Source organism: Sminthopsis crassicaudata, chromosome 6 (assembly GCF_048593235.1).
Source record: "Sminthopsis crassicaudata isolate SCR6 chromosome 6, ASM4859323v1, whole genome shotgun sequence".
NCBI lineage: Eukaryota > Metazoa > Chordata > Mammalia > Dasyuromorphia > Dasyuridae > Sminthopsis > Sminthopsis crassicaudata.
The window spans coordinates 232,384,672-232,409,541 of record NC_133622.1 but is presented as its reverse complement, the minus strand read 5'-3'; the positions used below and the strand labels follow the sequence as shown (position 1 = coordinate 232,409,541).

At 34.9% G+C, this 24,870-nt stretch overlaps 2 long non-coding RNA genes across 4 annotated transcripts in view; one reads left to right on the top strand and one right to left on the bottom strand.

Annotated features, from left to right (window-relative positions):
• LOC141545484 (uncharacterized) overlaps positions 1-24,870 on the top strand; it is a 61,347-nt gene that overhangs the window by 2,946 nt on the left and 33,531 nt on the right. The window lies entirely within an intron of this gene.
• LOC141545482 (uncharacterized) overlaps positions 1-24,870 on the bottom strand; it is a 41,774-nt gene that overhangs the window by 14,762 nt on the left and 2,142 nt on the right. The window contains exon 2 of one of the 3 annotated variants that reach the window (XR_012483030.1): positions 24,077-24,128. This is a non-coding gene — a long non-coding RNA (uncharacterized LOC141545482). Of the gene's footprint in view, positions 1-4,872; positions 5,232-24,076; positions 24,129-24,870 lie in introns of those variants that run through there. The other 2 variants (XR_012483028.1, XR_012483029.1) reach the window with 2 other exon arrangements.

The window sequence follows — 24,870 nt, the reverse complement described above, 5'->3', positions numbered from 1 at the left end:
CCATAAAAGCTCACTTGTTTAATAAACTATAGAAGAAATCTGGAGGGCTTGGAATTTTCTGACCTATTCCACCAATTTCCCAGAATCCCCTCTATACTTAATTCATTTCCAACTGAACAAGAGATTTCTCAATAAGGAAACAGCTGTCTATATAAATGTCATTAGGACTGAATATTATTTATGGAAAATTAAGATGGAAAAACCCATTGTATTTTCTCAGCAGTTTAAGATTTATTACTTTTCCTGTATTCATGAAGTTAGATTATTCTAATTTATGGACTTCTATAGCATGTCCTTTGCAAACTTTAAAACTTATTTTGAGGGTTACACTCCAGCTTTCAACAAGCAGTTCAATTATAATGCAAGGGGAAGAGTTGTCAAACTTTAATGTTTTTAAGTGTATTTATGTGGAATAGAATGAGAAGAAAACAATCATAAACATTACAAATTCCTTGATTAAGTAAATTTTATGTACTTCAGAAGATGAAGCATATTGCTTTTAACAACCTACCTGTTAGGAAGCTATGGTTACACTGAGAAAGTGTGTGAGCCAGTAGATAAAATTGCTGGACTTGGGAGTTAGGAATACTGTGATTATGGACAGATAATTGAACTTGAATTTACTAAGTTGTGTGTTGAAATCACAAATTCTTATGAATCCTTTTTGATTCCAACTTTCAAGGATCAGTACTATTATATCACACTTTTAGGCTACAGACTATAAAAAAAAAATTAGTCAAGAGTAGTAACAAAGGAAGTCCAATTGATATTCTGTTACTTGGATTTAAAAAACAATCTTGTGGAGTTTAATGTACCTGCAAAATTAAAAAAAAAAAGATATGTTTAAAAAAAAAAGATGTTTCAAAGGTAAATCCCTATTAGATCTTCTTTTTAAAAATCTTGGCAAGTTTAAATTCTAGAAAAGCGGGTTTCAAAGTTGGGCAACTAAATAAAGCATTTTGTATAAGTACTTTTTTTTTTTTGCTGAGGCAATTGGGGCTAAGTGACTTGCCCAGGGTCACACTATCCAGGAAGTGTTAAGTGTCTGAGACCAAATTTGAACTCAGGTCCTCCTGACTTCCGGGCTGATGCTCTATTCACTGCACCATCTAGCTGCTCCTGTATAAGTACTTTTAAAGGATATTCTATCTACAGGAAATTTCTAATCTTTTGCAAAGTCATTTTGGCATGAACTCAGTTTTTGCAGTTTTAAGTTCTAGGATTTTTTTTGTCTTTTGTTTCATAAAACTTCAAAAACAACATGAATGATAAAACATTTATTAAGTATTTACTATTTGTCAGGCCCTGTGATAAGTACTTCATAAGGAAGAAAGCCCTTGCCCCCAAGGAGCTTACATTCTAATGAAGAGATACAATACAGAAAGAAGAACTAGAAAGGGAGAGGCGTATGGGTGGCATAGTGAGCAAAAAGTGATCAGGAAAACAGAAGCAAAAGGGAGTGTGTCTTTCTAGACAACTCAAGAACATTAATAATTTTTTGGAAAATCTTTCTGAAGTTGCTTCTTTACCCAGAAAAGTAGTTATTTTCTGCCCCTCCAATCCCCCAAGATGTTCTGAAGAGAGCAAATTTATTTCTTTCTAGATTTAGAGTCTTAAGACTAGAATTTGAATCCCTGATCTAGGTCACTTAACTTCTCCAAGCTACAAGACAAATGCACAAGCTGACCGCTCAAGCCCATTCAAATAATACTACTCTCATGATCCCAAGGAATCAGTTTTCTTTCTTTCTTTCTTTCTTTTTTTTTTTTTTTTTTTTTTTTGGATGAAGCAACTGGGGTTAAGTGACTTACCCAGAGTCATACAGGTAGGAAGTGTTTTTGAGACCAGATTTAAGAAATCAGTTTTCTAAAGAAATGCTATTATGGGATCCACCAGTGCACACTGCAGTTGTCTTATAAGGAGAAATTAATTCAACAAAAACTACAATGCAATTAAAATTTAGTAAATTAGAAAGAAAAAGTCAACAAATAAACTCTCCAACCTTCAAGGCTAAGAGATTACTCTTAAACCAAGGGTACAAATCCTAAATACTGCCCTTATCTCTATATTGCACAATTCTCTCATTGTTCCGTATCAACTAAGGGCAGCAATCCATAGTTACTGCTCTAGGAAGCCAAAAGTCAGAAATGTTGGATTAATTTACAAACTAACTTGTTACTTTTTATATGGGGGAATAGGCAAATCATAGTCTACTTTTCTCTACAGAAATGTTTGTAGAATTGCAACTATACAAATGTGAGTGCAATTATGACTACCATTTAAATATGTTCTTTATCATTTTAGAAAACTTGAAACAAATGGAACCTGTAATACACCTGTAGGCCATAAAAAAAAAAAAAAAGCACTTATGATTTTCCCACTGGAATGAAATCACAGGTTCAGTGTCCTCTCCTACTCACCCACAAAGACAAGAAAACAGTCCAAAATTTACAGAACCCACACACATATTGCCTTACTTAATAAGCTCTTAACAAACCAGCAACTTTGAATAGTTGTCTTCCCATTCCTATGATTTCTAATCTAGCACACAGTAAGTACTCAATAATTGTTTATATGAATAATTTATTAATTGCTTTATAAATATCCTAGAAACAGATACTTGAAAAAGCTCTACCAAACCACTCTTATATGGTACCTCACAATAGTTAATGAATCTATTGCTTCATAAATTCAAATGAATCTATTCATTAGTCTATTCAAAAACTCCATAAATACTATTTTTCTTAAGGATAAAACTTTAAAAGTTGATATGCTCTAAGGAGTTTTGATGTTTTAAATTAGATCCTCATAAAATTATAAAGAATGTGGAAGGGGAAAAAAAGAATGTGGAGATCAGAAAAGGTACAACCTATGAACATAGGAGCAGAAATATACTATCAGTGGGACACATGCAATATACATAGGATTGTATAAGCTAAGAATTGGAAGTATCCCTTACGGGGTCACTTGTATGTAACTTAATCATTCAGATACTGGTCATCGGCTTTTGTCGTGCCCAGTGTCAGGTAATTCATTACTCTTTTTTTTTTTTAATTAATAGTTTTTATTTACCAGATATATGCATGGGTAATTTTACAACATTGACAATTGCCAAGCCTTTTGTTCTAATTTTTCCCCTCCTTCCCCCCTCCCCCCAGATGGCAGGTTGACCAATACATGTTAAATATGTTAAAGTATAAGTTAAATACAATATATGTATACATGTCCAGACAGTTGTTTTGCTGTACAAAAAGAATCGGACTTTGAAATAGTGTACAATTAGCCTGTGAAGGAAATCCAAAATGCAGGCGGACAAAAATAGAGGGATTGGGAGGAATTCATCACTCTTGACACATCTTTCTCCTCCCTCTCCTTCTCTCTTTCCTTTCCTCCCTATTCCCTATTTCCCGTATCCATCTCTCTCTCTCTCTCTCTCTCTCTCTCTCTCTCTCTCTCTCTCTCTCTCTCTCTCTCTCTCTCTCTCTCTCACACACACACACACACACACACACACACACACACACACACACACACACACACTCACTCACTCACTCACACACACCCTATAGAAGATTTTAATATGGTGTCAGGGCAAAATACAGATATCCACTTTCATCTGCCAATATAATTTACTAGCTCATTTAAATAGGCTAACATGAACATCCATTAACTTGCAAAAATTGAGCTCTGTCCATTTATCCTTTACAATCTCATGAAGTAAATATTAAAACCACTTATAATTGTTACCATCTTCCTCACGTTCCTTCTCCAAATGTTCTAAGAAACAAAATCCTCACTTTCCTTCTCCACCAGCAAACAAAAAGTCTCTAATAGTTGCTCTCAGCTACCTTTAAAACCATTCTTGCAAACCACCAATTACTTCCTTTCTTATTACCTTTGCGACCTCTTTTCATGGAAACTCCAAATAGGGAAACTCCACCAAGGCCTAGCTGGCTACTAGTTTCCAATGTAGTTTTAGAAAATTGCCTGGCTTACCTGAACGGATACAAAGTGAAGTGAGCAGAACCAGAAGAGCATTGTATCTAGGAATAGCAACTATGAATAACTGTGAATGATTTATACATTGATTCCAGACAAGATACACCACAATTACAAAGGACTTAGCCACCTCTAGAGAAAGAAACTTTTAGGAGTCTGAATGCAGATTGAAGCACACTATTTTTCCTTTTATTTTTCCCTCTGGATGTACGCCTCCTTTCACAATACGACTAATACGAAAATTAAAGAGCAAGTGCCAGGGGCCCAGAGGTTAAGTTGTTGGATGCCCTGCAACTATGTGTCAAGAGAAGTTAATCCTCCAGCCCTAAATCTAATCCGGCTACAGGCCAGACACAAGTGTTAGCAATAGTAGAAATTAAATGCCAGTACACAAAGCAAAGCCACAACAACTTCTATTGCATGTCATACAAATATTGGTGGATTTCAACCGCAACCACTGAGGATGCGAAGTTCAGATTGAGAATGGATCTTTAGAGGCCAGGAAGTGCAATCAACGAGGAGGAAAGGAAGGCACAGGAGGGGTTAAACAACCGGCCGTTAGCTGAATCTAAGTCCTGGCAATTAACTAAGCTAGGGCTCCCCACCGCAGCCACTTAAAGATGTTTTACTTCAGCCTCACGCCCGGGGAGGCTGCTCCCGGAGAACAACAAAGCACTCTCAGGAGCAAGACACTGGAGTCCAGGAATCTGAACCTGGGTCCTGCACATCCCTCACCCCACCCCCCACCCCTGCCCACGGAGTGTCTGGAAACGCAAATTTACAGAGGTTCCCCCCTCTAGTTCTGAGCCCCACCACGGGCCTGAAGTCCAGAGCAGCCCTCCGAAGCGACCGAGCCCGGCCTTAAGACCTTACCCCACTCGCAGGCCGCCCTGACCCTTAGGGGGTCACTAACGCCCCCCTCTCTCCCCAGAAGGTCAGCAGCTCCTGCCCAGGCAGTCAGAGCTCTCCGGGAGCAGAGGAGCATGGGAACGAGCACTCATTGAGCACCTACTGCATACAAATGTCCCCACAGGGGACCGAAAGGGCCTCGGCAGCTGTCGAGGCCACTCTCGCCATTTGACAGACGGGGAGACTGAGGCACAAGGAAGTCACAGGAAGTTCTCGGGGACACGCCGGCCCCCAAACGCCCAGCCCGAACCCCTGGTGGGCCCAAAAACCCAGTGAACTCCAGGAGTTGCCTTTCAGAAGACTCCCGCCGGCAGCCATGACCGGAAAGCACGTGGACCGGCTTTTACGACAACTCCCACAATGCCTAGCGCCTACAAATCCCACAATACACCGGGCCCGCCGGGCCGTTAACCCTTCGCGGACTGTGGGGAACGAGCTGGGCCTTCCCTCCCATCCCCTTCTTCAGTACCCACCCATGCTGCTCCTGGGGGTGCGCGCCCCCTCACCCCATTCTTAGGCGGCCAAAGACCTTTCCCCACTCCTGCCCTCCTCAGCCCTTTGGGCTCGGACAGTAGGGCCATACCAGCTCACCTCCAATCTTCCAGAGCTGTTGACCCCTGACCTTCCAGCCATCCCCGCACCTCCCAATAGACCACCCCTTCCGATAGCCCTCGGTTTCTCTCCAGCCCGTGAAACGCACTTACCCCAGGGGAACCCCAAGAAAGCAAGGGACCCACCGACCAAAATAAAGCTGATTTCTAAAAAACTCTCCCCTCCCCCCTCAAACCCCAACAGAACAGTGTTGGATAAGACAAGCTCTCCCCCACCTCTCTGGGGCCACAGGAGCAGGCCCGAGACCCCTTCCTGTTCTGTCTCTTTCAGGCTGCCCAGCAACAGCAATTGACAAATACACAGACATTTCCTAAGAGCAGAGGGGCGAGGAGGGGTGGGGAGGAGATAGCTTTCCAGACTAACAACCATCCTCGTCCACGAAACTCCTCAGTCTCCCCATTAAAAAGCAGCATTCAACAACAAAACACAGAGGTCTAAACGCAATGGAAGTTTGGGGCATCGGGGCTGTACAAATAAATGCCCTTAAGCTGCCAGGCCACAGACTGAACACATGCTCAAATGTGCACTGGGTGACAGACAAACAATAATCTCGTTTTTTAAAAATTCATATTCTGAAACGATCACATTTCTTGCAAAAAAGTAACTTTTTTTCATGCTAAAATGCAAGGTAAAATTGAACCTAGAACTGATCTTTTTTTTACAGAATATTCTCTCTTTTGAAAGTACATTAGAAATGTAACCTGTACTGAAAATTACAAGACAGTAGAAGAAAATGACAAAAAAAAAAAAAAAAAAAACCTCACGGAAGGGGTTTATTTTCTATCAAATATCCCCCCAAATATCTAATTTTAAGCATCTAATATTTCTCTTAAACAATATTTTACCCTGGAACACTACCATGAGAAAGCATATCTTTAATATTTCCATTTTCACTTATGTACCTCCACAGTTTCAACAAAATTCACCCATGCTTTATCTACATAAACATATATTTGTCATTTTAGCTTACTGCATTACTTTTTATTTTTGTCTCTCCTCTCAATTTCTTCCCCCAAATATCTTTAGCCAAGATTTAATCCAGCAAAGTAAAAATCTTTTTTTCTCCCCATTTTCCCTCAATTATTATTCTTTAGATATTTTCTGTCCATTTTATATAACTTTCTTTGGAAATTACCATACTCCTAGCTTCATGAAAAAGGCTCAAAAGTCAAATTAGAACTGTAACTGACAGCCACACATTTTCCCAAGTACCTACAAAGTCTCTCCTTGCACAGTGAGATTATAGATTTCATTAAGATGTTGCCTTTTTTCTTTTTTCCTCATTTCAACCTTGAAGATTCATTTTTTTTTTTAAACTGACATGTTAAAAAGATTTTACTTAAAGACTTCATTGGAAGTCATTTTATATTTTGCCAAACCACCATAATCCTTTCTTAAAAATCACTTAGAATTTTGGTATAACTTAATTAAGCCATTTTAAGTCAGTCTTAACTTACATAAATAAAACTAATAAAATGATTCCAGCAGCTTTTTTTTTTAAAGAGATCTAGAAAAGATTTTTTTTTTTTCAAAACCAAAAACAGAAATGGAGTCATTTGAATTCTAAAGCTTCAAAATACTGCAATTTCTTTTTGCAAAATGAGTCTTTTTAAACCAAAAAATTGATACTATAATATTTTTCAATTGCAGTGAATGACATTTTACTGGGATTACTCTTATTATTTGATTTCATAGAAAGAATCCTTTTTTTACTTTCCATAACATAAATGACAAAAGAAAAAAAAAAAAACAAAGCAGCATATTTATTTTTTCAAATATGCTATCAATGTAGCAGAATTTAAGAATGTACAAATATCTTTCTTTTTTTTTAAATTCAAGGTCTAATTATCTGAGGATAATATTTCCCTTCATTCTTTGATTTTATGAAATATTTTAAAAGTTTTCCAATTTCATGGGTTTCTAGACCTTTTACTATATATATCATATATGTATGTATATATATAGTACATATAAATTTGGTTGATTTGTTTTAAGATAATCAGCTTTTTAAAAATGGAATTTTAACTGTTATAAATGATGCCAATAGAGTGGCTACAAAAAAATATAAATCCAGTATATTGGACAGCTTTGTCTTATCTCTTTGATGTTCCTTTTTTCATAACAATTATCCACAATTGAAAAGATATCTTTCTAAACATCAATTCTTGCCTAATTGACCAGGATGCCTACATTTACTTTCTGACCCTCCCAGCCATGATTTATCTATTATTTGAGAATATATTTGTGGAGAATCTTTCCTTTACTCTCCTTGTCTGCTTTTAAAGCTATCATGATCCTTTCAACTTTGATCAAAGATCCCTTATCTCGCCCTTCCTCTTCCTATTTAACTATAACAATTTATATGAGCATTTTGGAATATTTTAGATATCTGGAAAAGCTGCTATGTTTTTTGGCTTGGCAAAAATATTCCAAATCATGTCTCTCCAGATAATTGACTAGAAATCATTTTCCTTTCTGTTTATTTGTTTGTTTCTTATAATACAAAGATATCATTTCCAGGTACAAATGTCTATTATTTAAGCTATATTATGGGGTTGGTTTTTGATTTTCCTTCAATATCCTGTATTTTTATCAGGGCAATTTCTAGTACTGTAATTTTTTTTAGCTTAAAAAAAATTCTTTTTAACATTTCCATAACATTCACACCATTTACTTCAAAAAATAGGAAGAAGCCTCCTCACAATTTATGGCTCTTAATTCAAAGTCCCTCTTCTCAAGAAAGCTATAGAATAGGGATATGTAACAATAATGAATAATTTCAAATTTCCTTACCAGAAAATAAGTTATCCTTTTAAGTCATCCAGCTTAGGACAGGAAATTTTTAATTTTCCTACCCAAAAAAATGAGAAAGAAAAGGGATGAATTAATTGGGTGATCAGTACAGTTCCTTGAAAAGCACAAGGCTTAATTTGGACATTTGAATTTCCAAGTACTAATTTGAGGCATCAAGACTTAAAAAAAAATGTAATGAATTAAAATTCAAGATCCTGAAGAATTTTATGACTTGTTTTAAATTTTAAATGCTCTTTCAGCCCCTACCCAGATTGTCTTAACAAGCTGCTGCTTTCCACCTAAAATATAAAGTTTATATTTTTATCTTAGAATACTCTGCATCCTTTTTATGTCTCAATGAATCATTTCTCTATTTTTTCATGATATTTAAATAATTAACTCTCCCTCTCTATTCTACCCTCTTGTAAACTATACATTTTACCACAAAACAATGTCTTGAGGGGAAAAAATTTCTAGATCTTGAATTTCAAACTAACATATAAAAGTTCAAAGATTTCAGCCAAGAAATTTATAACTTTAACTTTAACTGAATACTCAAATTTTCTTCTTAGAGTCTTTAAATTTAAAAGTTACAAATCAGTTTCTCAAAAAAGGCATAATTTGAAAATTTTAATTTTCATTTGGAAACTTAATAGATAAAAAGTGAATTGGACTGACTGATTTTAGCATTTTGACTTTTTTTTCTCTCTCTCACATTTCCTACATCCTCTATAATTTATTTTTCTCCATATCAAAATTGGACAATTTTAATTAACTCTACAAATTTTTGGATTTGATCTTCAATTACATGTGTAAATCTCAAGAAGTAACTACCTTGTGGGCCTCAGTTTCCTGATCTGAAAAATGGGGGATTAGATGAGATGAGTTTTAAGACCCTTGTATTTTTAAATCAATGTTGTGCTTTTGTTTACATAAGGGTTCACTAATTTAAATTGTGAAGGAGAAGAGAAAGGTTATTATTCTTGCTGCTTTCTTCCTCACTGTTTTTTTCTCCCTGAAAGTTCTTGATTCAAAGGTTCCCCCCTAAATAGTTTTAGTCATACCCTACTGAACTTCCCGTGATAAGACAGCAAGATCAGCCTAATTGCTCTTCTCCAGCATTTGAAGAAATATCTTGGTTTGGGAGGGTTTTTTTTGTTTTTGTTTTTTTTTTAAACACATAAATAACAGTCTCTATTTTCTAGACTTTACTAGTTATTAAACTAGGTTTTATCTAATTGCATCTAGGCCTGCCAGAGCTCTTTGGACTCTCTTCTAAAGAAATAAGGATTTTGAATACAGTGAGGTGCTGGAATAGGAGGAGAGGATGCTAACAGAAATGGATTCATTCTTTATTACTGAAAAAATTATACTTATACCTGATATTTATAATTCAAAGCAAAATCCCTATATATATATATCTTTGCTTGTTGTCTCTTCCATTAGAATATAATCTCCTTGAGGTCGGGGGCTGTCTTTTGCCATTTAAAAAACATATATCTCCCGATTTTAGCTGGCACATAGCAAGTATTTACTAAATGTATTGAATGGCTATTAACTGGCTAACTGACAGATGATTTCTTTTACTGGTAGATATTATTATACCTCTGAAAAATGGAGACCTCGTCTGTATTTATTTTGTGTACATTTATCTGTGTACATATTATTTTCCCCTAATAGATTATAAACTCTTTGAGGTCAGGGATTTTTCATTTTTTCATATGGTCCTAGCATTTAACCTAGTGCCTAGTACAAGTAGGCATTTATTACATGCTTATTGAAGCTAATTGAATTGAGGATAGAAGGCTGGTCAGTGGCAATAGCAGCCAAATAACTGCAAGATCTAGTGAGCTAAATCCTAAACCAAAAATTCAAAGGTTCTGTCTTCTGCTTTGGCCCTGTCATTTTCTTCCAAGAAAGTCTGAAATAAGCTATTTTTCACTCTCTTATGCCTTTTCCCCCTCATGTATGGACTTGGAATCTTCCTCTGACTTATGTGATGATTGAGTGATTGATTGATCAGGGGGCAAAAGAAAGGAGGAAAGAAATCTGTCAAACTAGCACCTCACCAAAGATGATGATCTCTGCTCTTAGGACCCCATGAAAGCAAATCTTGGGGAAAGAAGGAGATGAAAGGCTTCAAATGTTCCCCAAACTTAGAATACTCACAGGAAATAATGTGCTGGAGAACAGTTGGTTTCATATAAAAAGAAATCAGTCCCTCCCCCTATCCCAACCCTAGACTACAGAATCCTTAACTTACCAATATGCTACCCAAATGCTTAGTGAGAAGAGACACTTTGAAATTATGACCCTAAACATCATGTCCCTTTCTTAGTTTTTTCTTCTCTTTTTCTGCACAAGAACCACATCAGATCTAAAGTGGTCAGAGAAGGTTTTCTATCTGAGGCTTACTGGGTAACTCAAGGCTTTTGAAACTGGGTCCCCCAGCCCAGTGGGGAGCCTTTAAAACCTTCAGAAACCATTTCAATACCAGCAGAGTTCTCAGGGGAATTATAAAGGAAAAGCAGCAAGGCATTTTTACTGATACTTCTACTCTCTTCTCAAAGATCTTTGGAAAAGAGAAGGTAGAAGCCCCTAATTGTAAAACACAGAGGTAATGTAAGAGACAAAGATAGAGATAGAGAGGAGGGGGACAGAAGTAGAGAGGAGACAGTAGAGACAGACAGAAAGAGAAAGGGAGAAGAGGGAAAAAAGACAAAGAAGAGGGAGACAGAGGAATAGGGGCAAAATAGAACAAAGAAAGAGAGGAGAGAGAGAAAGGCAGAGAGAGACAGAAAGAGATGGACAGAAGGGTGACAGAAAGACAGAGGAGACAGAAAGATAAAAAAAAAAAGACAGATGGGGAGGAGAGAGAAAAGGACAACAAAGAGGGAGAAAGAAAGGGGAGCAAGACAGAATAAAGACAGAAAAACAAAGACAGAGAAACAAGGAGTAGAGGGAAAAGGACAAAGAAGAGGGAGAAAGAGAGAAGGGGAGCAAGACAATAAAGAAAGAGAGAAGAAAGGCAGAGAGAGACAAAAGATAGAGAGGAGAAAGGGAAAAAGAGAGGAAACAGAGAAAGACAGATAAAGACAGAGAAAAAGAGTTGAGAGAAAAGGACAAAGAAGAAGGAGACAGAAGAAGAAGAGCAAGACAGAACAAAGAAAGAGAGACAGAGGAGAAAGAGAAAAAGAGAGAGAGGAGACAAAAAAAGAAAGAGAGACAGGAAGGAGAGAGAAAATGACAAAGGAGGGAGACAGAGAGAAGTAAGACAAAGCAAAGAAAGATAGAGGAGAGAGTAAGGAAAGACAGAGAGACAGAAAGGAGAGACAGAGCAGGCAGAAAGAGACACAGAGAGAAAAATAGAAAAAAGGACAGAAAGAGAAAGAGACAGGAAGGAGAAAGAAAATGACAAAGAAGAGAGAGACAGAAAGAAGTAAGACAAAGCAAAAAAAGAGGGACAGAGGAGAGAGTAAGGAAAGACAGAAAAACAGTAAGGAGAGACAGAGCAGGCAGAAAGAGACACAGAGAGAAATACAGAAAAAGGACAGAAAGAGAAAGAGGAAAGGCAGAGAAACAGAAAGAGATAAAGAGAAGACAGAGAAAGACAAAAAGAGACAGGGAGGAGAGAGAGGGAGACAGAGAGAGACCTAAAGAGAGACAAGGATACAGAGAAAGAAAAAGAGATACAGAGGAGAGAGAGAAAGACAAGGAGACAGAGGAAGACAGAAAGAGAGATAGGGAGACAGAGAAAGACAGAAAGAGAGACAGGGAGACAGAGAAAGACAGAGATAAGGAAGAGAGAGAAAAGACAAAGAAGAGAGAGACAAGGAAGAGGAATAAGACAAAATAAAGAAAAAGAGACAGAGGAGAGAGAAAGGTAAGGCAGAGAGACAAAAAGGAGAGACAGGACAGGCAGAAAGAGACAGAAAAAAAGAGACACAGAAAAAGGACAGAGGGAGACACACAGAGAATAAAATAACAAACAAACAAAAAAACCAAGCATAAACTCAGTGGATGCAGGTTCTGCAAAGAGCCTGGTTGTACTCCTCTATAGACTGATATCCCCATGGTCTAGCAGTCACTAATACCTCTCAGCTTGATCTGCATTCTGCTACTACAGATGTGTATGAGCAGAAAACAATCAAACAAAACTAAATTAGACAAACAAAAATATTCTTTGACTATCCAGTGTGGAAGGCAAGTTTTTCAGAGAATTCCTTTTCCTCTTTAGGCTACCCATCTCTCTGGAAAGTCTTAAGACATGTCTCCTCTACCTCCTCTACTTCTAAACAGTAGACACACATATACAGCCAAAGACCACTCAATCTGAAAATTGTTTCCCCCTCCCCTCTCTTATATATTTTACTTAAGAGAAAATTCCTCCTTTTTAAGCTTTCTCAACTAGACCTAGATGTGAAACACTGGCATCTGCTTTCACAGGTGTCTCCCCTTCCCACCTTGAAGTTCCTCTTTATAAGAGATGCCCTAAATCAATCATATAAAGGTTCCTGGATATCACTAGATTCTGTCCTACTGACATTTGTTGTGTATATTTCACCAAACCTCATTCTAACAAAAAAGCATAACTAGTGCATTTCTGGTATCTTTTCCAGCTCTAACATTTTAGTTTTAGTTTTTTTGTTTGTTTGTTTTTGGTTTTGTTTTGTTTTTCCTGTCAAGGTTCCTTCTAACATCAACATTCTCTTTTTTATAGTCTTTTCCAGAAAGGACATCTGTGGTCTAAGATCCCATCCTGCTCTGACATGTTTTGTTAGTGATTCTTAACTTGAGGTTTATGAATTTAAAATTAAGAAATTGTTAATTGTATTTTATTATAATTAGTTTACTTTGTAATTCTATGCATTTAAAAATTTATTCTGAGAAGGAGTCTGCAGCTTTCATCAGGTTACCAGAGGGGGTTTTGCTACACAAAAAATTATGTACTCTTGTATTATATTCTAAGATTTATTCATGCTCTCAGGATACCTTCCATCTTCTCTTCATGCATCTAGCATAGAGCTCTTTATATATATGTTCCATTCCCACTCCCATTAGAATAAATGATCTCTTTGCTTGCTGTCTTGGGGAGAGGGGAATAAGAGAGGAAGGGAGAAAAAATTGGAACAGAAAATCTTACAAAAATAAATGTTGGGAACTATATGTGTATTTGGAAAAGTAAAATACTACCAAGAGAAAAAAAATAAGAATACATGCTCCTGGAGAGCAAGCATTTGAAATTTTTTTATTTTGTTTTTATTTGATTATTTTGCTTTTCTTTGTATTCCCAGAGCTTATTACAGAATATAATAAGTGCTTAATAAATGCTTATTGAATAACTGAGTGGTCTAACAACCATTGGTCATGAAATCCTAGGTAAGTCACCTAGTCTTTCCAGGTCTCAGTTTCTTCATCTGTAAAATGGTGGGATGGGGTAATTGAACTCTGTGACCTCCACATTTCTCTCAGCTCTTAATCTATATCCTATGATTGGAGGCAGAAAGAACTGGGTTCAAAATTGATTTTTAATATTTATTGGCTATGTGATTGTAGTCAACTCAGTTAACCTCCCCTTGTTCTGCTTCCTTATCTGTAAGGCTGAGAAAGTAATAGTCATCCCACCTAACTGACAGGATCATTGTGAAGATGAAATGAAATAATATATATCTGCTTAATTTTACAGTGCTAGAAAAACTGTTATTTTCAACTAATTTTTCTAGAACAAATTTATTAGAAAAATTTTCTGGAAAAAATTAACAATATGGCTATCTCCCTTGAAATCAGCATCTAGATTTTAATTTTCTCTAGTAGGTAATAGCCAATCTCTTTCTCCCCCTCCCACTTTTTTTTTTTTTTTTTTTTTTTTTTGGTTCCAGACCTATGATTTCACAATAATTTTCCTACTTCTTTGAGAAACCACAATATATCAATGGCAGCTAGGTGGCGCAGTGAATAGAGCACCAGGCCTGGCATCAGAAAGACTTGAATTCAAATTCACACTCACAGAGAAGTGACTGAGCAAGTCACTTCACCTTGTTGCCTCAGTTTCCTCTGCTGTAAAATGAACTGGAGAAGGAAAAACAAATATTTCCTGTATCTCTGCCAAGGAAACCCCAGTTCAGTTGGGGTCACAAAGAGTTAGACACAAGTGAAAAATGATTGAAAGATATCACTTGTGCAGATAAATCCATGCCTTTCATCAAGACATATTGACTTGATGCTATCATGAGTCACATCATCTGGGGCTCCCTTTCCATCTTTTTACACAGGGATATCTAGTGGGTCTGTTTCTTTTTCTGACTCTATTCCTCCATCCATATAGTCCTCAGATTCTTTGGTCATGGTACAACATTGATAGGTGAAAAAGCTGCTGACCCAATAGCCACCAAAATAAAACTAACCAAAATCCCAAAAAGGAACTTTTTCTCACATAGCTAAAACACTAATAAGGTTTCATATTATTATTTTAAAATATTTTAATATCTTTTAAAAATAATTTCATTTATTAATGATAGAAAACTTTTTGCTCTCAAATATTATTAACATAAAATATTTTTAGTGCAAGCAGTGAGGCTTAATAGGCTTTATCAGTTTGAAAATCCTGGTTAACATTTTGTGATACAATGATTCAAGGGCATGGTTCTAAATTTAGGCCTTTTGACACTTGGTTTTTAATGGCTCTCCTAGATGAAATGGTTTTGATAGTTATTTTTTGTGCCTTTTCATGGAAATCCAAGTCTGCAGTAGAAAAGATTGTTTTCAGAAAAATCCTATTAAAAACACTAGAGAGAATAGGACTAGAGTTTTCCTTAAAATTATCAGTAGCATCTATTTAAAATCATCAGCAAGCATCATATGTAATGGGCATAAACTAGAACCATTCCCTACTAGTAAAATCAGGGATGAAACAAGGTTGCCCACTATCACCATTACTATTCAATATTATTGTATTATAAATGTTAGCTTTAGCAATAAGAGAAGAAAAAGAAAAGGAATTAGAGTAGATAATGAGGAAATCAAATTATTATTCTTTGTAGATGATATGATGGTATACTTAGAGAATCCTAGAAAATCAACTAAAAAACTACTAGAAACAATTTACAATTTTGGTAAAGTTGCAGGATACAAAATAAATCCCCAGAAATCATCAGCTTTTCTATATGTTACCAACAAAGTCCAGCAGCAAGAGATATAAAGATAAATTCCATTTAAAATAACAGTAGATAATATAAAATATTTGGGAGTCTACTTGCCAAGATAAAGTCAGAAACTATATGAACACAATTACAAAAAGCTGCATACAAATAAAGTCAGATTTAAACAACTGGAAAAATATCAAATGCTCGTGGGTAGGCCAAACTAATATAATAAAAATGGCAATACTACCTAAATTAACCTCCTTATCAAGTGCCATAGCAATCAAATCCTAAGAAATTATTTTACAGATCTAGAAAAAATAAAACAAAGTTTATCTGGAAGAACAAAAAGTCAAGAATTTCAAGGGAATAAATTTTTAAAAAAGCAAATGAAGGTGGTCTAGCTGTGCCAGATCTAAAACTATATTACAAAACAGCAGTCATCAAAACCATTTCATCATACACAAGTCATTTATCAAATTAAATTCTTAAGTGATTGACAAATCTCAAGCAACAACAACACTCCTATATAACTGTATATTTTATTCTCTGGATGAGTTTATAGGAGCCTAGACAATAGGAGACATGCTCATCTTTCTCCAGTCAGGATCACAAGTTCAAAAATTGGAATTTATATTTCTGGAAGATATGTCATTGTTGATATTATTTTGCTTAAAAAAATTAAAAGAGGACCTATTTCTAGAGCACGTTAAGATTTGCAAAGTTGTTTCTGTGCAACAACCCTCATTTGCCATTTGCTTTCTTTGTGACTTTGGGCAACTATTAAACCTATCTGCATTTCAGTTTTTTCATCTGTAAAATAGAGCAGGAGTTGAAATAGATAACATCTATGGTCCTTTCCAGCTCTGTCTTTATGATCCTATGACTCCTGTTTTTACAGATGAGAAGTTAAAACAACTTGCCCATATTTATACAAAGAGGAGCTCATCAGATTACATAGATCTATTGCTTAAAGGGACATCTTATTCAATTTTCCATCATTTTACCAATGATGAAATTGAGATCTGGTGTCAGAACCAATCTGGTGGCAGATTGATTCATTTAGGTTTGAGAAGAAATCAGCTTTTCCTTAATCATTAAAAAAAAAAATCAGGCAAAATCACTTGTTTGATGGATTTGGTTTTTCCCCTAGATTTTCTAGATATTTGCAACTGACAACTTATCAGTAGAAATCCATGTCTTGCTAGTCGGCTATCAAGGGTAGGACCACCTAACTCTGGTTTTCATTATTATTACTAGAGAAAATCCAGTTTTTTTAATCCTTCTTTAGTTCTAGGTACAGGCAACTATTCCTAGAGAAGTGACTGATGGGACAGAGCTGACAGATTTCTGCTAGAGAAAAGGAAGAAAATACTGTCTAAAAGCAAAATTGACTGCAGAAGAGATAATGGATTAATTTTAATATTGATATTCAAGCAGGGGATTTTGGGACCATTTGTTGGTCCAAATTTGTTATTGCAGGTAAGCCTGGAAGATTTCATGGAATGAGTAAGACCCGACAACTTCTCTCAGCCCCAGTTTCTTCATTTGTAAAATAAGAATAATGATTGTACTTTCCTCACCCCACTTCCAGGGTTGTTATGAGAATCAAATTAGAGCATATTTGTAAAGTATTTTGCAAACCTTAAAGCACCATAGAAATACCAGACATGGTAATGATGGGGATGATGTTAGTCAGATGTTAGTCAGATGTTTTTCAGTTGTGAATTGGCTTAGCTGTTCTCTAAGTTCCTTTCCAGATCAAGGGTTCTCTAATTCAGTTTTGTTTAGCAAGGTATGCTAGTCTTTTTTGGGGGGTGGGAAGGGTGTTGCTCTAGTTCCTATTATGTCTTAAGGCCATTTTGAAAGAGCCATCTCAAACTTGAACACTGCCAAAATACCCCAGCAACTCCCTTTTCTCTCCATCTTCCTCCCACTTAAATCCATTAAGCTCCTTTAAAAAAATGTTCTGTGATTTATTTTTCTAAAAGTATGTTATTTTATTGATTCACATGTGGTTGAACTTTGCTAAAAAGGAGACATTTTGTTTCTCTGGGAACCCAGTTCGTTTGTATTTTCTTTCTGGAAAAAAAAAAGGTAACTATAACCTCACATAGGAACAAAAGTATCAGATATTCCACTTGAATCTATTTTTTTTAAACTAAGAAAACAGTAGCTTGAATAAAACATGTACTTTCTCCCTTTAGAGGCCCCTGTTCATTAATATGCCACCATGCTTTGTACATAGTTACAAAACCATTTTTATTTTCATCCATAGCTGTGATTTTGTTCTAATAGAGCACTTCTGATCTGGAAATTCCTTTCACTAATACAGACCAACAATTCATCTGTAATTTATAATCTCAGCGAGTTGCCAAGGCTACTGAGAATTGGAGTTTCTTACACATGGTCACACAGCTAGAACATATCACAGACAAGACTAGAATCAAGATATTTCTGAGCACAAGTCCAGCCCTCTATCTATTCTAGCATATAATCTTCATATAATTAGATATAGTATTTATGCAAAGCAATTAATTCTTTAGTATTTTATGTAATGGGATCCCATAGATAACTGGAATTTAAAGATAAATTCCTAATTCTGCCCTCAGTTTTTTTCCAGTACTTCTGAACAAGTCACCACTATTTCATTTCCTTTTCTTTCTATTGCTACCTGGTTTAGTGTCAATAATTCCTACAATAGCATATAGGCAGGCAGAAAGGATGAGAGAAGAATATATATATCCTTATATATTACTCTTTTTTATTATAGCTTTTTATTGACAATATATTACCGGTAAAGAAGAAAAAGTAGTCCTTGGATAGTTGAGCTGGCTGTATATATATTAAATGTGTATGAATAGATGGTCAGATGATGCAAATAAAAATTGCTGGCTCTAGAGTCAAAAGTCCTGGGTTCAAATTTCATCTTTGACATTCCTTTCCAATCTGATCCACAGCCTTTCATTTGGAAAACAAAGATATTGAACTTTTTTTGTTTAAGAAACCTAAAAAATATATTTTTGCCTAGGAAAGTGTTGTAGACTATTTTTAAATTAGAGAATTTAGTCTGACCAGTTTTTCAATGTGCCATCTTTGGCATTTTAGAATTCTGTCACAATGGGATAGCAACATTGAATACTATTAAGTCCTATTTGCCCAGCCCAGTTCTTCCCTTTTGTCAGAAGTGTGCCTAATTGTAGAAGGAATGCGGGATGGCTAGACTACTAGATTCAATTCAATTAAATCCGACAAGCACTTAGGGAACACATACTATATGCTAGGCATTGTGCTATTTTGATACAAAGACAAAAATCCTAAAATGCTTATATTCTACCAAGAAGTGAAGGAGGGAGGACTCTCCCATTGGCGTAATCCACAGAAAGGAAAGCAGCAACCACCATCCTGGAATAGTCATTATTTAGTTTATGACTCCTAGGCATCTATCCATCCCTCTCTGTGTCTAGATGTGTCCTGACAAGAAGGATGAGCAGGAAAATAATCCTTTCCCTCTGTATATTAAAGAAGAGGACCTGACTATGTATCTGCCAAAAGGCAGTAAAAGATTGGAAACTTCCTTGAAGCAGAGGCTGTTTCACTAATTTTTTCCCCAGTGATCAGCACAGTGTCTGGCACACCTATTTCCAAACTACCAACTACATTTACATGATATCTTGGGCTAGTTAGAACACCAAAGAATATGTACAATGGCAAAAAGGTCTTTATGATGCATAGAAATTTACAAGATTGACAAAATGGTAGAATGAGAGTGCTCATTCTGTCTGTAGCTCAAATAATGCCTTGGTTTAGGACATTTGTGATCTAGAAGTTGAGCCAGGTGAACATCTCTTTTTTATGAGATTGATTCAGGAAGGACCAATTAGAATTCACCATTCACTGATCACATGAAAAATTTTTTTCTCATAGGGATTTTAAGGGTAAGATTTTCAGAAGTAAAATTCTTTACAGACTTCTAATTGCAACTGACCTGCTGTCAATTCCCGAAGTAGTCTGGGCAAATGCAACCTCATTTTCCCTTGTAAAGAGACATCTGAAATACCATGTTCCTGATGATATTCTTTCTACCCAAGTTTTTACAGACACAGATTTAAAGAATCTATTTTTTTTTAAAAAAACTAAAAGTTCTACTACTTATCTCCTGGGAAGTTATTGGTCCAGTGGATAGAGGACCAGACTTAAGAGTTAAAAAGATGTTCAAACCCAGCTTCAGATACTTATTGAGATCATGGACAAATCACTTCACCCTACTTGCCTTAGTTTTCTTATCTATAAAATGAATTGGAGAAGGAAATGGCAAATTATTCCAGTATCTTTTCCAAGAAAACCCCAAATGGGGTCACAAAGAGTTGGACACCAACAAAAAAAAAAACTACTGAATAACAACTTATCTCCTAACTCAAGTAAACCTCCTGCCTCCTTTATCTCATAATATAATCTATATTTTAAAGCAGCAAGTAGCCTCAATTTTCAGAAATAAAGGAACATTATTCCAGAAATGATCATTAAACCTGCCTTCTTTCTTGAGGGCCAAAGATCCCACTCAGACAACTTAAATGGAAGTAAAAACATTAATTAGCTTTCAATTTTGCATTCTTTAGTCACTTTTGCTGTGTCATCACAGAACTAGACTCTCTAAAATGCATCCTTTTTTCATAGAAACACAAAGGACAAAGGTGGTTAGATACTCTACTTCTACCCACAGTTTAGTTTATTGCTTTTCCATAGTTTCTCTCCATGGTTATTTTTCACAGCAAGTTTAAAGAATGGACCAGATTTATTCTTGAAGTGGCTAGGAAAAAATTCAAGGTCTTTAGGACTGGATTATTCATAGGATCATAAATTTAGAGCTTGCCAAGATCTTAGATAACATCTAGCTCAAGTCTCTCCAATTACAGATGAAAAAATTGAGATCCAGAGACATAAAACAAGTTGCCCCAAATCACACAGATAGCAAGTAGCCAACTGATTGGACACAAATGAACCACAGAAACAACAAAAATAAACCTCTGCCTGAAAATCTTGCAGACTTTCTATTACAGGACAAGACCCTACTTCTCCTGCTTGTGATAAATTTTTTTAAAGCTCTGTTGGATACCATCTCATTTCTTATTAATTATTTTGGCAACATTTACCTTACCAGAACTATCTAGATATTTTAGAATTCATCAATATAAATCTACCCAGATCCATTCAGCACAATCATGGAAAGTTTGGGAATGCCAACCAAATTCAGAAAGTTTCATGATTGGAACTGGTTTTTATTTGAATTGGCAATTTCCCTATCCAGGTAATACAGCACAAATTTAACAGCAACATTTTAGAACACAGTACCATGTAGTTGTGCCAGCTAGGTGGCCCAGTGGCTAGAGTGCTGGACTTGGAATCAGGAAGATCTGAGTTCAAATCCAGATTCAGAAATTTCCTAGTTGTGTGATGTTGGGCAAAGTCCCTTAATCTCTATTTGCCAATAGAGAAGGAAATGGCAAACTACTCCAGTATCTTTGCCAAGAAAACCCCATTGGACAAACATCCATGGAGTCACAAAGAACACGACAAAACTGAAATGACTGAACAACAAGCAACAGAAAAGCTCATTTCTAGAGCCAGCCAACTATTTACCTGGTCAGAAACTCCTTGGGTAATTAATACCAGATACAAATCCAGTGAGTTGGATGAAAAGCGGCAGGGCTGGGAAATGTTCACTAGGGAAAGATTCTTTTAGTCTAAATACTTGGGGTTTTTTATGTCTTCAAGTGTTAGTACCCTCTCTCCACTTCTCAAAATTAATTTGCCTATATTTGACATTTTTCCCTCTATATACATTTGTGTCTCTTCAAGTAGACTGTAAGCTCCCTTGGAGCAAGGGATTTTTTCTTTTTGTCTTTGTATAATGAGTGTGTGGCCCAGTGTCTATCACATAGTAAAAGCTTACTAAATCCAAGTTTCAATCACTTGCAGATAAATGCCCAGCCATTGTGTGGAATCTATAAAGAGGTTTATTACATTAATTAATTACACTAATTAATCAGAATATGTGCCATTCTTAAATTGCTCCTGTTCATAATCTTGAAAAACTTTAGATCAATCGGTCGTATGACATCACAAAAATTCATGGTGCATTTGGAAATCATATAGGTGAAAAAAGAGACAACGTGGGGTACTGAATGAAAGGGAAATTTGCCATGAAGAAGGTCTGGATTCAAGACCTGCCAAAACATATTAGCTGACATGACCATGGATAAGTCACCTTCAGTGCTCCCTGGTGATTATCTAAGTCTATATTGCAAATGAACTGCTGCACATCTGGAGGTCTCAAGTTTGGACCAAGTCATCACGCCAAATAAACAAATCATCAACCAGAATCCATATCCAAAACCAAAACCACAACTCAAAACCAAAGATTGAACCAGAAGCAGAGAAGTAAATAGAATAGAAAAAAAATGCTCATTGCTTATACCACACAGTACCATTTGGTTAAACAATACCACTTTGGAACACTTTAGAGTTAAAAATCATAGTAACCAGATAAAGAAGAGAAGGATTTCCCTAAGTACAGACTCTCCTACCAACATGAATTTCACTTGGTTGTATGTATTTAAAATGACATTTAAGCACTTGAAATATCTTTCTAGATGGATGCCAATGACATTTTTTTAAACTGGCTAAAATCTTTAATGGGGTACATTTTTAGGGATCCTTTCTATTAATCCTCACTGAAATAGAATCATAAATGCATCTATCCACATGCTAGTAACCTATAAAAATAGTTGAGCTGTGGGTCTTATTTTCCAAATATTTTCTTACCATTTGATTTTTTTAGGCCTTGGATTTGGGAGCTAGCACCCCTCTGCATGATTAATATAACTCAAGAATTAAAAATATTTTTAAGCCATAGGGAAGATGAGCAATGGATTAAATAAAAAGCTAAAAAGCAATCAAGATCAGAGGTTTTTTGTAATATTTGGATTCCCAAGTGAAGAGGTCATAGTTACCAACCACTGGGCAATAATCATGTCAAAGGCTATGCAAGAATAGCTCCAGACAAAACATTTTTCTTAAATATAAGAAGGTTTCAAATAGAGCCTTCTTCAACAAAAGGTAGCAAAACCACAACATTAAGACATGTGGAATCAGCAGAGAGAGGAAAAAGAGTTGCATTATCAATAGGAGGAAGGGAAGCTTTAACCTATATCCTTGGATTTTTAAAATCAGTACTTAAATGCTATTTTTCTTTCCATGGAAGCCTCAAAAAATTAGTGGATACCTAGAAAGTACTATAAAACCAATGCATTTTGAATTGATGTTGATGGAGTTTAATAAAATTATTATCAATATTAAAGATAAGAACTTAAAATATAGCAGGTAATTTCTTTTATAATGGTAATTTTGAAATACTTGATCAAAGAAAATGATATCTGGAAAATAAAAGGACATTTAACTTATAGAGCAATTTTCTAAAACATAGGATACAGTTTACAGCTTTAAAGAATGATAAAGTCTTTCCCTTGTATGGGGTTTTTAAAATGAGCATTTCAAAAAGATTATATTGATATCTTTCAATCTAAATAATAAATGTAAATCAATTAGCAATATTATTTTAGGGTAAAATAACCAAGGTGATTTTAAAAGGGTATTGAAAATTATTTTTAAGAAGTTGGAATTTATGCAAGTGATTTTTAAAATTAAAAATTTTTTAAGCTGCAAAAATTTTAAAGGTCTTTCTGATTTAAAAACTGTTTAATAGTAGATCTAAAATGACTATTTTATAAGGAAATATTTTTCAGGCATACCCAAAGAATGGGATAAAATATCATACAATAGTAAAATAGCATAGTAGATAATTTCATTTCAGTCTTTAACTATGTATGATATTATTAAGAATTTATTTTTAATTATTAAATCATAAACCCACATTTTGAAAAGTAAACTATGAATTCCATTTATTTTAAAAGCAAAATGTAGAGCTGCCATTTATAAATGTTATTTTTTAAATTAAAATTGATACATGAGACTTTTAAAAGTTAAGACATTTAATAGATCAAATTCAAGAAGAAATAAACATTTATCTTTCTGTTTATTGTATCCAATATCAATGTGAAAGAAAAGTTATCACTGATTCTATTTATGCCAAAATGTGTAATTAAAAAAGTCTTTTTAAAAACCATTCAGATTTTTTTTTTGCTTTTCTGATGCCAAACTTTTATAAATTTGAAATAATGAAACAATTGATATCTGTCATACCTGCCATTAGCACCTGTTAAAATCTGGCTGCTCCTGATTATCTTGCTAATACTATTAAAATGATATACATATTAATTCTATTAAATTAGATATAGTCACAGATTTATTTTTTAAATTGTATTTAATTTTATTCCTGGTAAAGTCTTTTTCTTCAGTGAATCCTATTTTCCATATATCTTATTTCTTTTTATTCCATGTAGTCAGATCATACTGTTTTATTTCCTCCCATACTAATTTTTATATTGATGTAAATAATAAGCATAGTTATAGAAATCTACTGATCAAACAAACCTCAAAACCTCAGTTCTACAAAACTGTTCTCTTACTCTTGCTTCTAAAGAAATATTCAAAGGAAAACTTACCATTCTCTTGGCAAAACTGGACAGCAAAGAGGCTTCTGGTCAGCTGCAGCTGCTGTTATTTCATTCCAGTAGTTGACAAATGGAAAAATTTGAAGAGGAAGGTTATTTTAGTAATGTTATCCATAAAAGGGTGGGAACTAGACAAAATCAAAAGACTTTTTTGCTTTGCAATTCATTCTTTAATCTAATATCCTAAGAAGCATGAGAATAAAAACCTGCTTATGTAAGATGGCTTTGTTTCTTATTGCTGGTTAAATTTCTCCTTACCAGACCACAAATCTATTCCTTAAATATGCATTTTCAAATATGGAGAATATATGTACATGTAAAGATTACATTATTACAGAACAGTATTTTTTTCTAATATATAATATATATCCAAATGCAAAATGATGGAATTTCTCCAATGTTTAAAATATGCAAACAAGCAAATAACTTAGAGATTTTTCTTCTAACCAAAAAAATAAAGAAATATGAGCATTAAAATATCTAATAATTTTTCAATTCAATTTTAAATTCAATTTAAAATAGAATTTTTAATTCTGTTGACATTTTCAATAGAAATTTCTTAATTTTTAAGTCTAAGGGGGAAAGATTTGAAGCTAAAATATAAATTCTTGATACTTTTAGCCAGATTTCTCAAATATAATCAAACTATTCTTATTGAACAATTTTTGAATTTGAAAAAAATAACCATAGGCAAAGGGATTAAAAAGCCATTTTATCCAGAAAAATAAATGAGTCTATTTATAAGCATCAGAGAATTTTTCAAAATATTTCAAGTATTTAGACAG